The sequence below is a fragment of the Pseudorasbora parva genome, chromosome 11 (assembly GCF_024679245.1).
Source record: "Pseudorasbora parva isolate DD20220531a chromosome 11, ASM2467924v1, whole genome shotgun sequence".
Taxonomy (NCBI): domain Eukaryota; kingdom Metazoa; phylum Chordata; class Actinopteri; order Cypriniformes; family Gobionidae; genus Pseudorasbora; species Pseudorasbora parva.
In genome coordinates this window covers 21,342,204-21,358,685 of record NC_090182.1, presented here as the reverse complement: position 1 = coordinate 21,358,685, position 16,482 = coordinate 21,342,204, and positions in this window count along the sequence as shown.

The following is a 16,482-nucleotide window of genomic DNA, read 5'->3' as shown; positions in this document are numbered from 1 at the left end:
GTGTATAGCTCAATGATTCTTGAGAGTAGAGATACAACATGGAAGATGTTCATTTACATTTATTTGTACTACATTTTTAAAAATGTATATTTTTGAAACCAAAGGTTTAAGGTAATGGACCATATAAGGGAACAGGTTTTATAATGAAAACGTTATTTCCTAACAATTAACATTTATGAATTCATAATTTAGTTTGTCAGTTCTATCAATATTCCCTAAATAGAATGCTAATTTAATTAGATCCACCCAATCATCTTCAGTTATGTAATAATATTGTTTAGTAAAGGAGCTAAGTAATAAAATACATTCTCAATTATTTTTTTATTATCATTATAATAAACAATTATAGGACCAAAACCAAAATTACTTAAATTACACTACACCAACATTCTTAGGTAAGAAAGACATAATATCATGTAATTTTTTTACTTGATTTTTTTGGTTATATTTTGACACAATAAATTGATAAAAGAAAAAAAATTAAAATGAACGAAAACTTTATTTGATTGTGTTGACAAAGGTCCAAACTTCAAAGTGAGGTCAGACCTTCAAAGTCCTGTTTTTTATGTTACAGGGCTAGTGATTGCATTATAACAATAAATGTCCTCACAAAGATAGTCATAAAAAAAGGTGTGCGTGCGTGTGTGCGTGCGTGTGTGCGCGCGTGCGCGCACAATATGTCCATACAGCAGTTGTGTGTACAAATAAAATCATGCAAAAACAACATTAGAATAATTTCCTATATGCAAAGAATATATTTATATCACTAAATAGTGTTTTTGTGATCACTTGTAAACTCCATCAACTTACTACTACTAAAAATAATAATAATAATAATAAATTGTTACATGTATATAGCGCTTTTCTAGGCACTCAAAGCGCTTTAGATATAGAAGGGTGGGGCAGGGGGATCTCAACCACCACCAATGTGCAGCATCCACCTGTATATATTATTGTCATATTGCGCCAGAATGCCCACCACACAACAGCTGATTGGTGGAGAGCAGACAGAGTGGTGAAGCCAATCACAATATTGGAATGATTAGGAGGCCATGATGGACAGGGATCAGTGGGCAAATTTGGCTAGGATGCCAGGGTTATACCCCTACTCTTTATCGAAGGACATCCTGGAAGTTTTAATAACCTCTGAGAGTCAGGTCCTCAGTTTAACGTCTTATCCAAAGGACGGTGCTCTTTGACAGTATAGTGTCCCCATTACTATACTGCGGTGTTAGGACCTACACAGACCATAGGGTGAGCACCCCTGCTGGCCTCACTAACACCTCTTCCAACAGTACCTACCTAATTTTTCCAGGAGGTCTCCCATCCAGGTACTGACCAGGCTCAATCCTGCTTAGCTTCAGTGGTAAACCAGTCTTGGGCTACAGGGTGATATGGCTGCTGGAACAAGATAACACAAGTCAGACATTAAACATAACCATGTGTTATACAGTGGACCAATTAATTTGTTTTTCTCAGTTGTTGCTGCCAAGATTCATCCCACAACTACTGACAGAAATTATCACACTGGGAAGACGGAGCATGCTGTCTCAACAGACTTCAAATAACATAAAATGTTAACTTCTCCTTTTGAGCAGCAGTTGAACTGAGTTAAAACTACAGATAATTTAGAACCACAGATTTACTAAAAAGGGCAAATTAGTGTGAGAGCAGAAATTCCAAAGAATCACTGATGGAAGTGGAAAGTGATCTACTGATGACGAGCAAATTAAAGAGCACAGACGCAGCCGGATCATTTCCATAAATACCTACCAAGAGCAGCATCTGGTTAAAAGGGCACCTATTATACCTATTAAGTCTCTGATGTCCCTAGAGTGTGTATGTGCATGTTTAAGGTTAAAATACCCTAAAGATCATTTTTATAGCATGTTAAATGTGCCTTTTTGGGGGCGAGCAAAAACTTACAGTTTTTGTGTATATCCATTTAAATGCAAATGAGCTGGTGCCTCCGGCCCCCTTTCAATAAGAGGGTGGAGCTTCAAGAGCTTGCGTTTATTTTCAGGACAGTCTCATGTCACGGAATGAAAATGTCAGAACAGAAACTGTCAATAGCGGTGTTCTAACTGGACTCATTTCTCACTGGAACTGGACAATGGTGCCTAGCCAGAGAATAACTTCTGCATGGAGAAGATTAAATAGGTATAGTGTTGTTTAATTACGATTATAACTCATCTGTCATCTTGCTTTTATATTTTTCCACTGTTAGTACAAGCCTGTTGTAGTGGAACCTGTCCGAATGAGGGCCAAACTTTTGAGTTTTGATGAATTTTTTGACATTTATTGTACTTCACACAGAAGATCAAGCATCCCTTTTACTCCACAAAATCAATGTTAGAGCTGAAAAAACAGTACAAGTGTGCATTAAAGTCTTGTACATAAACACTCTCACATTACGACTAACAGTAAACAAAAATATACATCACTTTGTCCAGAATCTGTGAACGGCTTGTTTTGCCTCAGTTCTTATGATTTATGGATATTTATGGGGATTTTTTTTTATCATTATAGGGTGGTTGTGAACACTGCCAACACACATTTATGTTCAAATTTTGCTTAATATGTGCACTTTTTGGCCATTTAATAATGCTGCAAATACCAGTAATTTGACAAGCGCAAACCTTAATAAATCACCTTGTATGATACATTTAAATTATCTCCTCCTAAAAATGTTGCATTTAAAACTCAACAAATGCATATGCAATATGGTCAGCCACATAAGTAGATCCTGGCAGTAGTTTCTTAAAGGGGAGTGTCTAATGCTATTTCATGCATTCTGACTTATTTACACTGTTAAAGAGTTGGATTCTTATACTATAAAGGCCAAAAAAACAAAAAAAACACGATTTGAACCTATGCCGGAGATTTTTTTTTTTTTTTTTTTTTGTATGGCCCTGTATGATGTCATAAAGGGTGGAATTGCTTATATGGGCTTCTCCCAGACGAGTATGTATGCACATCAACCAAAGCAAGAGCTTCGTTCAGTTAGCCGTCAGCAGCCCTGTCATTTTGTTTTTAGACAACAAAATCGACAGTGTCACTAGGCTTGCTACGATAGTCTGTGTTACCGATGTTCAGACCTAACACCGGTCACATCACTTGAACACCGTGGCACCACCCCACCATTGTTTTTATTTTTTTATAGTAATAAAATAATTTATTTCAGTTAGAGAACAGACAATACAAAGAAAACTGAACGTGTCTGCTCAATAAAGCATGATCCGAATGAGAGTCTCTGCACAAACGCAGCAGGAGTCTGATTGGATAACACACTTTCACAACTCCGGTGTATCTTGTGTGTGTGTGTGTGTGTGTGTGTGTGTGTGTGTGTGTGTGTGTGTGTGTGCTTGTCTCTAGCTCCGCCCACTGCATGCCTGCATAACCTCGGCACATGGTATCTGTCTTTTATAAATATAATAAAACTCAAGACTCTTCAGACACTCCTCTATTGGTACTCAAGATTAAATTGACACTCTTAGAAACTGCGTGTGTTAAATCCAAAAAAGGGTTTGTGCTGGTGTAAGCTGTAAATCTTGCCCCTAGACATCGAATTCTTACATAGCTGAGCAAAATTTTACATCTCTATGCAGATGTCCCTTTTTTCATTTTAAGAGAACCAAACATTTAAATATGGTGCACATAACAATTAAGCTTGATTGTAATTTTCCTTCTAGGGAGGACTGAATTACAGTCTTAAGTACCTTTGATGACCCTCTTCCTGATTCACAATGACACACTAAATAACCAGCAGCTTACTTCATGTAAAAAAGGTGTTCTGTTTCCTTTTAAATGGTATTTACAAAGCCTACAAAGGAAAGTAAAACCCTTTAGATTTTTGTAATATATCCTTGTTCAAATGACATCAGAATAGGCAAGGCAGGCAAAGCAAGTTTATTTATATAGCACATTTCATACACACAATATAGAATAGCAGTTTTCCATTGCATTTGACATTTTTGTATTGTTAATTGCCTGCTGCTATATAAAACCTTCAGATCAATAATTGGCCAAACTACAGAAGACAGTTTACCACAGCTCTTTAGTTTGATGTCAAGAATCAGTGGTCTTACAGATCCATATAATTAGTCCTAGGTTAGAAAATCTGCTCTTTGGAGATCCAAATCATAAATGGTATTTAAGAAAAGTGTTCATAAAAAAACTGAATGCGATTTTGGGTGTCAGAAGGATTTGTGAGGCTGTTGAGAGAGCACGAATCTCCCCACACAGTGAAGAGTATGTGCCGGCTCATATCTCAAGCCCTCATGCATAAAGATGCCACTCTTCTTTTTAAATCCAATCTCTGTGGCTTTTATCTGCTCTCGCACATGCATTTTCATACTACTGTGGAACTTCCTTTGTGATTAGACATACACTTGCTCTTTTTGAATTAGTTACAACTACACTTGATTGAGGAGCACTTTCATGAACATTCACACTGACAGACAGCATTTAATTCCTTCAGTAGTCTAAACAGTCAGTTATGGGCAAGCATTCAAAGCAACTTAGTTACTTAAAAATGTTGTTAGGTTTGGCTTTGAAATCACTGTGGGAGTGAAAAACTTAAAATTTGACCACTTAAAATTTGAGGGTTATGTCGATTTCAATGTAATATTTAAAATATTTAGGACAATATTTACTGAACAGGGCAATTTAAAAAAAAAAAAAAGCACTGATAGGAGTGGAAAGTTCTACGTGTGGTCTACTGACAAAAAATGAACACAGATGTAGCCGGATAATTTCCATAATGACCAATGCAATCTACCAAAAAATATCTGTTATAAATATCTGTTTAAATATCACACCTTTTCAGGTCTTTAGTAAATCCTGACAGTAGTTTTTTAACAGCACAGGTATGCATATGGGCCACAAATTGATTTGTCTGAATTTAATTGTTAATTTTCCCACTGCTAAGTTGCATAAAATCATACAGTAAACCCTCCAGCTCCCCTCAATTAAAAACAGTGGGGTTTCACGTGGTATCTGGTCCATCTTAATAAACTCTTGTGCAGGATAACGCATTTCAGCACATTTCATTCGTCACTTCAGTATAATACCATCGGGTCTTTGTCATGTTTTCACGTCTCAGTATTTTAAATAATGCTATAAGGCTGCACACATTTCATGTCTTGAGGCTGATATTTCTTCCCTTTGGCTGACACATAATTACACTGGAATCTATGAGATTCGCGCAGAATGATAACCTTTCTAGAAAGTCCTATTCACAAATCCTACAGTGAAGATAAAAAATTGGGGTTGCTGGGAATTCCTTCTTATCACAAACAGCCAAATACACCCTTTTTTCAAACATGGAAGTATATCTTTTGTGAATGTGTGAGACTTCTAATTCATTAGATGCTATACACTGAAACAAGTGAAACGACTGTCATTTATATCAAGTGCATTTTCATATTGGAAAATAATGGTTTTCTAAACTTGTTTTGTTCAGTTTCTCTCAAAGTAAATAATACAAGAAAAAAGAAGAAAAGAAGTAATTTTGTTTAAGTTGCAAATAGTGAGACACCAGAGTGTTTATGTGCAAAACTCATAATGGCTAGCATTACTGAATGCAAATATAACGGGATTTTTTTTTTCTGGTGTTTTTATAGCAGAACATATGATGCAGATTTTAAAATGACATCACCATAAACATTTTTCAAAGTCGTCTTTTAGAGTAAGTAAATTAAATGAAACTTTGACGAACAAAATGTTTTAGTTTTATCTGAAGTGAAAATTTGTGAATTTTCTTTATGGTGATATTAAGAAAATTAAATAAAAAAAGTATTAAATTGGCCTACATGAAGTAATATTTTGGCTTATGACTATTTATTTTTTACTTATCGTTTTGTCTTTAGGAAAAAAGATGTTTTGATTAATATTAAATCAAAAGTGATATAAGTTTTTATTAAAATTATGTTTAAATAAGGTTTAAACCAAACTGATAATAACTAAAATGTTTGGTTGGAAGCAATTTTTTTGTTCTAAACTTTTTTTAGTGCAATACATTTTTTCAGTGCAATAAAGAACTTAGAGAATTACGGTAAAACTATTAGCTGTAAAAAAAATAATATGATAACAAATACCAATTTGCATCATCAAGCAGCACCAACAGTGGAATGTGGTTGACACTGGAAGCTTTGCAAAGTAAAAATGGCCATGCTTGCACTTACGTTAAAAATAAGGTGGATAGCATTACATATGAGCCTGGACAGTCACATAGTTTGCTGTCCTCTTCTTTTTTCTCCTTTAAGTTGACCTTTCTGCTGCTGACCTCTTGTCTTTTTCCTGCATGTCAGGCTCTGATGGAGCCTAGCAGCTGTGGTGTATATGAATGCTGAGAGCTTTGCATTTACATTAATAGCTGGACAAGCTCAACATGACATGGAAAGGTCACATTGTTATGATGAAATGACTTGCTCTGGGTTGCTCAGTGGAAAAAGTCAGTTAGAGAACAGGCTGCTCAACTATATGAAGTAAAGGCAGAATTCCCAACATAGCAAAGCTACAAGCAAAGCAATTCCATCTTGAAGTTTCACTGAAATGTTGTGTCTTTACCCCCTAGAGTTGCACATTCTCACTTAAAACGACACAATCTTCCTGCTTGCAGGAACCACACTTGACAGTGGCATAAAGAAAGCCAATGCCTTTTTCCATGGCTAATAGATAAGAAGTATATAGACACTAAAAGGTCTTTTCCTTACATACTTTCCTCTTTTCAATCTTTCTGTGACAAATTTTTTTTTGTTGAAACTTCAGTATGTTTCTACACCTGATAATGCCTTTCAAGTACAACTAGGCCAAGTTAGCCAATTATGTGATCTCTGTCCCTGTCACCTGTTTTGTCCCTTTTTACATTCTCTCACACTTTCCCCTCACTCAGCAGCGTCCATTGTCATATTTGATTGAAAATGTTCAAATAAATAATTGTGTGGCTTGCGTATAAAGATAACCCAGGGTTCTTGTTTACCTCTCGCTGGTCTCTGGCAGCTTGCTTGTAAGTCTTCAAGCACTAGGAGTGAGCAACTTAGTTCCGTCAAAGAGATGCAAGTTTAATTGCTTTGTTCTCAGCATGTGTACATTTTTACAGCACTGGATGACAAGCATAAATCAACCAGCGTTGTTCTTTTTAAAGGCCCATTTGTCTTTATGGTCTAGTTTATCTCTTTGTTGCCTCCTGTTCTACTCAACATACATACTCCTCAACTAACACAGCTATAATAATTGTAACCGGAAAGAGGATACTGCACCTTTAAAGGGTTAGTTCACACAAAAATTTCATTCTGTAATTAATTACTTCTATGTTGTTCCAAACCCAAAAGACTTTCATTCATCTTTGGAACAAAAATGAAGATCTTGATGAAATTGACAGCTATACGGTACTACCACTTTGACACTTCAAAAAGATCATAAAGAGAACTAAAGAGTCAAACATTTGACTCGATGGCTTTTATTCACATATAAACATAGTTCAGTGAACATAAGCTCAACTGAACATGCTTTAATGCACGAGAGCAAACTTCATTGGTTCTTGTGGAAGCTGCATAACATGAAAATTAACCTCATTGGTTAAACATGTGAACATGCTTGTTCTTCCGTTTACCACAACTGATGTGTGAGTTGATGAATGTTTATATGTTAATAAAAGCCTAATTTCAATCTGTTTGTGACTAGCCTGACGTGGTCATAGTCAATTCTAGTCAGAATATGAGTCTAATACTGCTCCATTGGGCTGTAATTATGGGGTGTGTTTCAACCGAACCAGGAAAGACATCAATTGGATAGACCTACAACCAATCAGAGCAACGAAGAGACGCATTACGTTAGTTGTCAAATGTCAACAGAACTCAACTGCACTGTTTGCCAAGTCCGCGTTTTTTTCCCTGCAGGTTGCTTTCCATGTCCGCTTCCACACCACTATTATGTGATGTATAGACCCATGAAAACGAATTTTAGCAGGCAACCTTGCCAAAATAACAAACATTTTATTTCCCAAACGCCATTTTTTTCCCCGGAGAACCCCCTCGAGAAGCTATTGTTTAGGGCTAATAGTTGGCGGGTTTTGTTGTAAAAATTTGGCAGCCCTGTCTGCACGTGTGCTGGAATAAACGATCTTTGCCGGTGTTGTAAAAAAAAGAATTTAAGGATACACAGAGTACTTACCCAACCTGATCATCATTTCTGAGAGAAATTGTGAAGGTGATGCATATACAAACAAGCTCTCCATTTAGGATTTGAACAAATATAATCCAAGCGCCTTTGATGACGTGCATGAGTATGTTACTGTTTATCACCTGTCCATCATTGTCTAAAGCCCGCCCTGATGATCTCATTGGTCCGAACAGTTTCTTTTCGGGCATAATTACTCCTCTATGGATCAAGTCCAGACCGAACTTCCCGACCTAAAATTTTTGTGGGCGGGGCTAAGTTCGGCTGGCATCCAGGCTAGTTCGTGACCATGTAGCTTCAGAAAATTTGGACTAAATTTCTCAAATCATATGGATTAGTTTTTATCTCTTTTTGAACTTCAGGTGTCAAAATGGTAGTTTCGTAGCTTTCAATGGTTCGATAGAAAGCTGTCAGATTTAATTGAAAACATCTTCATTTGTGTTACGAAGGTAAATGTAAGACATTTTTGAAACAACATGAGGATAAGTAACTATAATTAACAATTTCTCATCCATCCCTTTAAGTGGGCAGGTGATGTAATAGGGTAGGTGACTTTTAAAGTCTCACGATTTTGGGTTTCTTCTTGACAAACAAGCGTGTATTTGACTCACTTGTATTGGTGCTTTGGAAGAGCTCTGTGTGTGTGTGTGTGTGTGTGTGTGTGTGTGTGTGTGTGTGTGTGTGTGTGTGTGTGTGTGTGTGTGTGTGTGTGTGTGTGTGTGTGTGTTTGTATGCCTATGCCTGTGCTTGGCTTCTGCAATTTAATGAGTGAAAATTAATTTTGTTCCTAGAAGTGGCAATTATAAGAAATATGTGTATATGTGTATAATCTGTATTGATACGTACATAAAATAACTGATGAAAACGTATGTTCATCTTTACAAACAAAATTTGCACTGCAAAAAGCATCAATAATATTTAACTTTTAATGCTGATAAAGCCTATAAGTTTGGCATAGGGGGGAAATGGACACAAATGTTCTAATAAACCACATTGAAATAGGCTCTTAATCTCCTATTGTTTATTTTTTATATATTTTTTTCAGTTAATGCAAGTTATAAACCGAACTTTATAGTGATATTCCAGAGCTTACTAAAATACTTCAGCAGTTAGCCGCAAATTTCCTCGGAGCGAAGATGGAGCAGTGTTTCTGATATTAGTGAGCGAGGAGTGGAGTGAGGAGCGGGAAATTTTGAACCCAGAGCGGAGCTGGAGCGGAGTGATTCTTGAATGCATAGAGCGTGGAGGGGAAATTGCCGCAGCTCCACTCACATAATCTGGATTTGCAAGACCCGCAGCGGGGCGGGGGCGGGGGCGTGGCATCACGATGGTGTTTCTCCGCACATCGATGATATCGTCCATCGGCACAACCCTAGAAAGAGTTAATAGTTAATCATTTTTGGCCAACCATGTTCTTGTTAAGGGATTGTAGTTTACGGCTTGTATTAAAGGAGAACTTTAGTTAATCTAGATTGGTAGAAAGATAGTTATACCTTTGTGAATACAGTCCATAGAAAAAAACGGAGAGAAAAAAACGAACCGGATTGATGCTTGCAACACAGAGCTGTTACAGTTAATGCCCAGAGCTCCCACTCAGCTAAAACGGCAGTTATGATGATTTTATTACTGCTCTTCCTCAAGCCGTGTGTGCCCAAATGGAAGGATAAATAAAGTTTACATTACCTCCACAACGATTGCACCCGTCTTTGACCACGGAATGGCATTTTTCTTCAAACGGCCCGCTGTTGTGTCTGTGCAAGTTAGTCATCCTTGTCAAAGGGTTCGCTGCAAATTTTCGCATTCTGTTGCCACAATTCGGAAAGGCACAAACGCGAACCATTTCTTCTTCACTTGTGAGCCGATCATCACTCTAGTTATGTCCGGTTTGCGAACAAAACGTTATTTTTAGTGAACCAGTTCACCAAATCGGACTGAATCGTTCTAAACGTTTCGTGTCTCAAATCAGCGCTGATCCCATAAGTTACTTTAGTTCGTCACTTTCTGACATGCGTGTAACTTTAACAGTTCATTGAACTGAGACATGTTTTGCTGAGAGAGCTGATGAGCTCACAAGCAACTGATACTGAGCATGTGCGTGTAACAAAACGTACTTGCAGTTCTCGCATCAGCAGTACAGAATCGAAAACCGTTTCTTTTGGGCACGTTCGATGCTGAGAGCCGATGAGCAGAGCAATGAGATCACAAGTCTTCACACACACAACGTTCCTCCCAACTGGACTATATACCTTTTTCCGGCTACAACTGAGTTCCCACGAACTTCAGGGCGTGACTACAGCTAGCTGTCTAAAACACTATTTAGGTGAATTTAAACAGTGGCCAAGTTGCTAAACACATCTCGTTGTCATGTAAGGGCCCTGTTCATGTTGGACAGACATTTTAATTGCATTTTGTGTCTGTCAAGAGGCACAAATATTATGCCCCTATAACTGCCGTTTTAGCTGAGTGGGAGCTCTGGACATTAACTGTAACAGCTCTGTGTTGCAAGCACCAATCCGGTTCGTTTTTTTTTTTAAACGACAGTATTCACAAAGGTGTAACTCCCCAGAGTTCTCCTTTAATGCTTAGCTATGAGTAGGAAATCGTGTAATTTATTAACTCGTTATTAAATTCACAGCAGACTGTGTTAAAGTTGTGAGTATTTTGAAATAGCAGTTTTTAAATAGTTTTAATTATGGCCTTAAATTCTATGTTGGGCTTAGCGTCATGTGTGGTTTGAATGTTTGTTTGATTAGGGTCGGTCTAGTATATTATTCTTCTCTGAAATGAGATGATAGATAAACATGCTCAAAAACTCATGAAACTTTGAACATGTGTCAGAAGAATTGAAAATGGGCTGAATTTTAATCAGACATTAGTCAGCTCTTCAGTCACATGATCCTTCAGAAATCATTCTAATATACTGATTTATTATCCATGTTTGAAACAACTGCTTAATATTTTTTTATAATATGGGATTATTTTTTCATTAATATTTGATGAATAAAATGTTTATACAAAGCATGTATTTAAAAAATAAAAATCTTCTGAACTGTGTCTACCAGAAAATTACATTAGAATGTAAAATATAATAATAATAATAATAATAATAATAATAATATTATAACATGAAAAGACTATATCCTAATTCATTTCCTATCCATTTTATGGATAAATTAAAATGTGAGCATAAATTGCTGTGAAGCATTTTTCCTCGGCTGTAAAAATACTCTCTAGTTTGAGCCCCATTGCCTTGCTTGGATGCACCACACTGTCAAAGTGTCAAAGTATTTAAGTAATTACTAGATTAAACTTTAGTTTCTGGCTGTGAGAACATCATAGTCTAACTGTTACGTGTGGGTTAATAGTATGTTCTAGTTAATAGCATACACTATGTGTGTTGCCTCAATACTTTTTTTTTTCTTCACTCCCAAAAGCTTTTGTTTGTTTTTGTCCTGTCCTGTGTGGTACCTTGGAAAATGTTAGAAAATCGATCTTTACAAACATACATTTTTCATTAAGCATGTATTTTTTAAGCATTCATTTTAAGTCTCCAGGTTATATATAACAACCAGTATTTTCAAGGTTACAGAGAATGACTTCAAAGCCATCCTGTCTTGTCTAAAATGTTGACTTTCCCTCAGTGTTTATGCTGCTGTTGTTCTTTATCAGCTGAATTATATAGGTTGTATGAGTAAGTGGCCGTTGTGGAAAATAGCTGTCATGTTGTCATGTTTGTCAAGGAATGATGGTGTTTTTTTTGCCATGTAAAGCATTTTAGATAAGGTCCCCTAATGGCTGATATATGAAAAAGGAATGTGAAATTGGTTTACCACAGTGTTCTAAAAGAGTAAGTGGCTCCAAATGAAATGCAATGATGTGAGTGACGCTGCTGCTGAACCTGGAGTCCTGCTGTGATTCTGTGGGGACAAAGAGCAGAGAATCCCAATGAATCCTAATATACACATCAGGGCTCGACATTAAAGGTCCCATTCTTCGCGTGTTTTCGAAGCTTTGATTATGTTTACAGTGTGCAATATAACATGAGTTCATGTTTCGCGTGTAAAACAGTATTTTTCACACAATTTACTTATCTGTACAGCGCTGTTTCCTCTGTCCTAAAAACTGTCCTAAAAACATTCCTCTTCTGATTGGGCCAGCGCTTCCCGTGTTGTGATTGGACAGCAGCTTAGTGCACTTTGCCCGGAAAGGTCCCGCCTCTTACCATAACGGGGAGATGCAAGCGCGCTCTTCTCCACGTGGGAGATCAACAACACCACGCCCCCTATTTTGCGTGTTCTTGTGGGCGGAGGGTTAGTCAACAAACGGTTCTAGTGACGTCATTACATCCCTGCACTTCCTGCTGTAGTCCAAACCGGCCGTTCGCTGTAGGCTTTGAAAGGGAACTTCTGTTAAATAAAATATCTCGCTTGGCATTGAACTTTGAGCTTTATAATTTTACAGGTTTTATTTATGCTCTAACAGCAACATTACACACTAACTAAAGTTTGAAAGATGGAATCGCGAAGAACGGGACCTTTAGGCATGTCCATGTGGTTTTCCTTCGGACAAGTAAATCGATCATTCACTTGTTCGAATAAAAGATTTGCTTGTTTGGAATTATTTTTTTAAATGTTGTGTGTGTGTTGTGAATGTAATTCATTCTGAAGCAATATTCTCACCAGTGTTCAATCAGCTTTGGCATATTTAAATATTTGTGATATTTTTACCTTTTATAAAGGGCATTTTTACCCCTAATCTTATTAAATATAGGCTATGCTTCAAGTTTCATTATATATTCTTAAATTTGATCTATACATTAAATTAAAATAAGACAGGGCTGTTACCAATCAAATTTAACAATTTACACAGACAAATTCCAAATGCATTAAATAATGTTATGACATTTTTATTTTTGAATAAACAAATTGTTTTGGAACTGAAATGTTGGAAAGTATTTGTCTGGCTATAACCAGACCAAGCTCGATTTAAAATTGAACATTGGTCTGGGGAGTCTGCTCTGTATTTTTTACTGCACAAGAGGTGTGATCAACCAACATTATTTAAATGACTGTATGCAATTGGATAGTCCTTCCATCAATCAGACTACAAGAGGCGTGACCAACAGGCAACGACCCATCGCTTCTCTATCCGTCATCATGTTAAACCCACAAATAAGCGCGCAAGGTGGATAAGCCAGTCTAAGATTGGGTCCTACAAAATTGTAACAGAAGTAGTAGAAATGAATGTAGGCTACAGGTTTCCAGACTGAGTTGCAGGACGAAATCAAATCAGCGGCAGATCAGGCTGGGTTTACCCAGTCTAGGAAAGTGTGTTTAAACATTAAACAACTAAACCACCAGTAGGTGGCAGCAGGTAAGTCTTAATGAGTGAGTCATTGAGTCGTTTATTTAAACGATTCATTCAAACAGCTGATTGATTCAAGAATGAGGCAGTTGTTTAAGAATAGCTTATTGAATCTTCGATTCAACCAATTTATTTAAAATGCTAATTCATTCAGTAACACACTGTTGCTGTGAGATGTGTTATGGTTCTGCTGTTTGGAACATTGTTGCTTGCAATCTTTGTTTGGAACTATTTTTCACTGCTGAAATAAAACGAAAACAGTCAATATTGTATGTAAAATGTAAGTGAATTAATGTTAATAAATTCTTTATGGAACTGTCATATGAAATCAGTTTCAGTGCCATGTGAATCATTTTCAGTTGTGATGGTAATCAGGAAAACAGCACACTTGGTTGTGTGATGTTGTTTAAATGTATCATGTATAAATATAAAAACTTCACATTTTGAATGTTTACTGCAGTTTCTCTGTGTGAGTGATACTTTTTTCCGATTTCTCCTAGAGCTGCATGAGCATCAACAGCGCAACCTTGTTACCGTCAGTTTATTATACATTATATATTATTATCCACCATCGATCACTTACACTAAATTAATGCAGAAACATTCTTGGTGATCCGCTACTTATTTTTTATTATTGGCATTTGAATCCGCTTGTCCGTCAACAGCAGCATAAACACTGAGGGAAAGTCAACATTTTAGACAAGACAGGATGGCCTTTAAAGTCATTCTCTGTAACCTTGAAAATACTGGTTGTTATATACAAGTATATGTAACCTGGAGACTTAAAATGAATGCTTTAAAAATACATGCCTAATGAAAAATGTATGGGCTGTCAACGAATATTCTAAATTTGAATATATATTCAAATATTTTTTGAAGTACTTTGGATTTTGGTCGATTTTGGTAGGAGGTAAAATTGTTGAGCCGCGAGATAAAGTTGCAAGCTATATAAGATACAGTTAGCATACCATGCCTCATTTTATTTAACATTAAATAGAAACACTATACGTGTAAGCTACTGTACTGACTGAAGATATATCGCATGAATAAAGGATAAATGCACTGGTGTGATTATTTACCGTTTCATGTCATGAAGACGTTCCATGTTTAGCACAGCAGAGCTTGCTTGGAGCGTTCAATATGCTGTAAAACTTCAATTAATATTAATAATATTTGTTTTAATCACTGAATGAAGCCTGCTATATTTGAGACACGAATCGCGAGTCTCGCGACCTTAAATTGCTTGCACAAAACTCTTGATCACTTGTTTTTGCTTAAGTAATACGTATAAACTTAAATAGACAACCCATACAAGTAGTTACGTCTCTTTGTATTAATTTGTCCTATAATGCACATCATTGACAAAATTCGCACCCAGATGTTCGAATATTCGTGTTTGTTTTAGAGGGAATGTTCGAATGCCATTTTTGAGCAATTTTGACAGCCCTAGTTTGTAAAGATTTTAAATTCCCTTTCACTTGCCCCTTCAAAAAAGCATTAATGTCGAGCCCTGCACATTTTTTAGTCTGCTCCTTCATTATAATTTCATATTGATCACTTGTATTTGTGTTTCTCATGCACATTTTAATAAAGCCAAATGCACAGAAAAAGGAAAAAAAAAAAAAACCCTAAGCAGATCAAGTGTGAAATTACCCCAGAATGTGGCCTGGTTAACATTGTGTTTATGGATTCTTGTGTATTCAGGAGCAATGAGGGATATAGAGTTCATTTGTTTTTCTCTGATTGTTATTGATGGAGGGAAGAACACTGGGGCTCACGAAGAGAAACTTAATAGGCACATGTGGGAATTATATGTGATTTCATAAATTCATTCGTATCATAATTTCCCCCCGCTGATAAATCTGTCAGAGCTGAGATGAAGCCAGATAATGATCTTCCAATCATGTTTTTTTTTCCCCCAAAACAATTCTCATTCTTAGGCCCATCATGGGGGGACACATGTCATATATGGTTTGAGGTGTCATACATTGTCTGGCTTCAAGTCCTGCATTTGAATAAGTGCAGATCATTCCTCCAAGTGGTGAATTGTGACAGTATGCTTTATTCCAGACTTATTTGTTCTTGATTTAAAATGTTTATCTTTGTTAGTTTGTGACTTCAAATGACCTTTCCTCATCAAGACAAAACAAAATAACTTCCAGAACTGCATCATATTAAGTTATTAGTTATATGCTGTCATTATTTATTCACTCTCATGTCTTTCCAAACCCTTATGATTCTCTTTCTTTTGTGGAAATTCTGTTCCTCACACAAATCATTGATATGATTTTCAACAATGTGTATCTACATATTATGTTATACATAAATGAGTATGCACTTTTAGTTATTAAATGGTTTTCAGTTCTGATGCCCATTTCTACGTTTCTGATGCCATAAGCTGTAAGAATTGAGGGCGCATCAGACACAAATGAATCTTCCAGATGATTTGTTCAAACATAATTCCAAACAAAATCCAACTCAACACTCCAGACCTTTAAAAATCAACCATCTACCACTGGGAAAGACCTGACGCTGGTTAGTCGGCATCAGGCTGACAGAAACCCCAGCTAAGTACTTTATTGCCCTGCAAATTTTGGCTACTCCGAGCAACACCAAACATAACAACAGGCTTTGTTGGATTCATGATCAACTGCTGATCCCTGCTGTCTCAGTGACCTTTAAATTAAGCGACACATATGTAAAATCTACTTACACACACAAAAAAAAAATCTCAGAAACTGTTACATATAAAGTACATCAAATCATTGATAGTCAGACTTGCATTCAAGCAGTCTTCGACTGCATAATTTTATATCATGTCGATAACCAACACATGTGACCATTATGCATATATATATATATATATATATATATATATATATATATATATATCCTTTTGTTTGTTTGTTTATAATCCAGAAGAGGGTTTGAATTAAA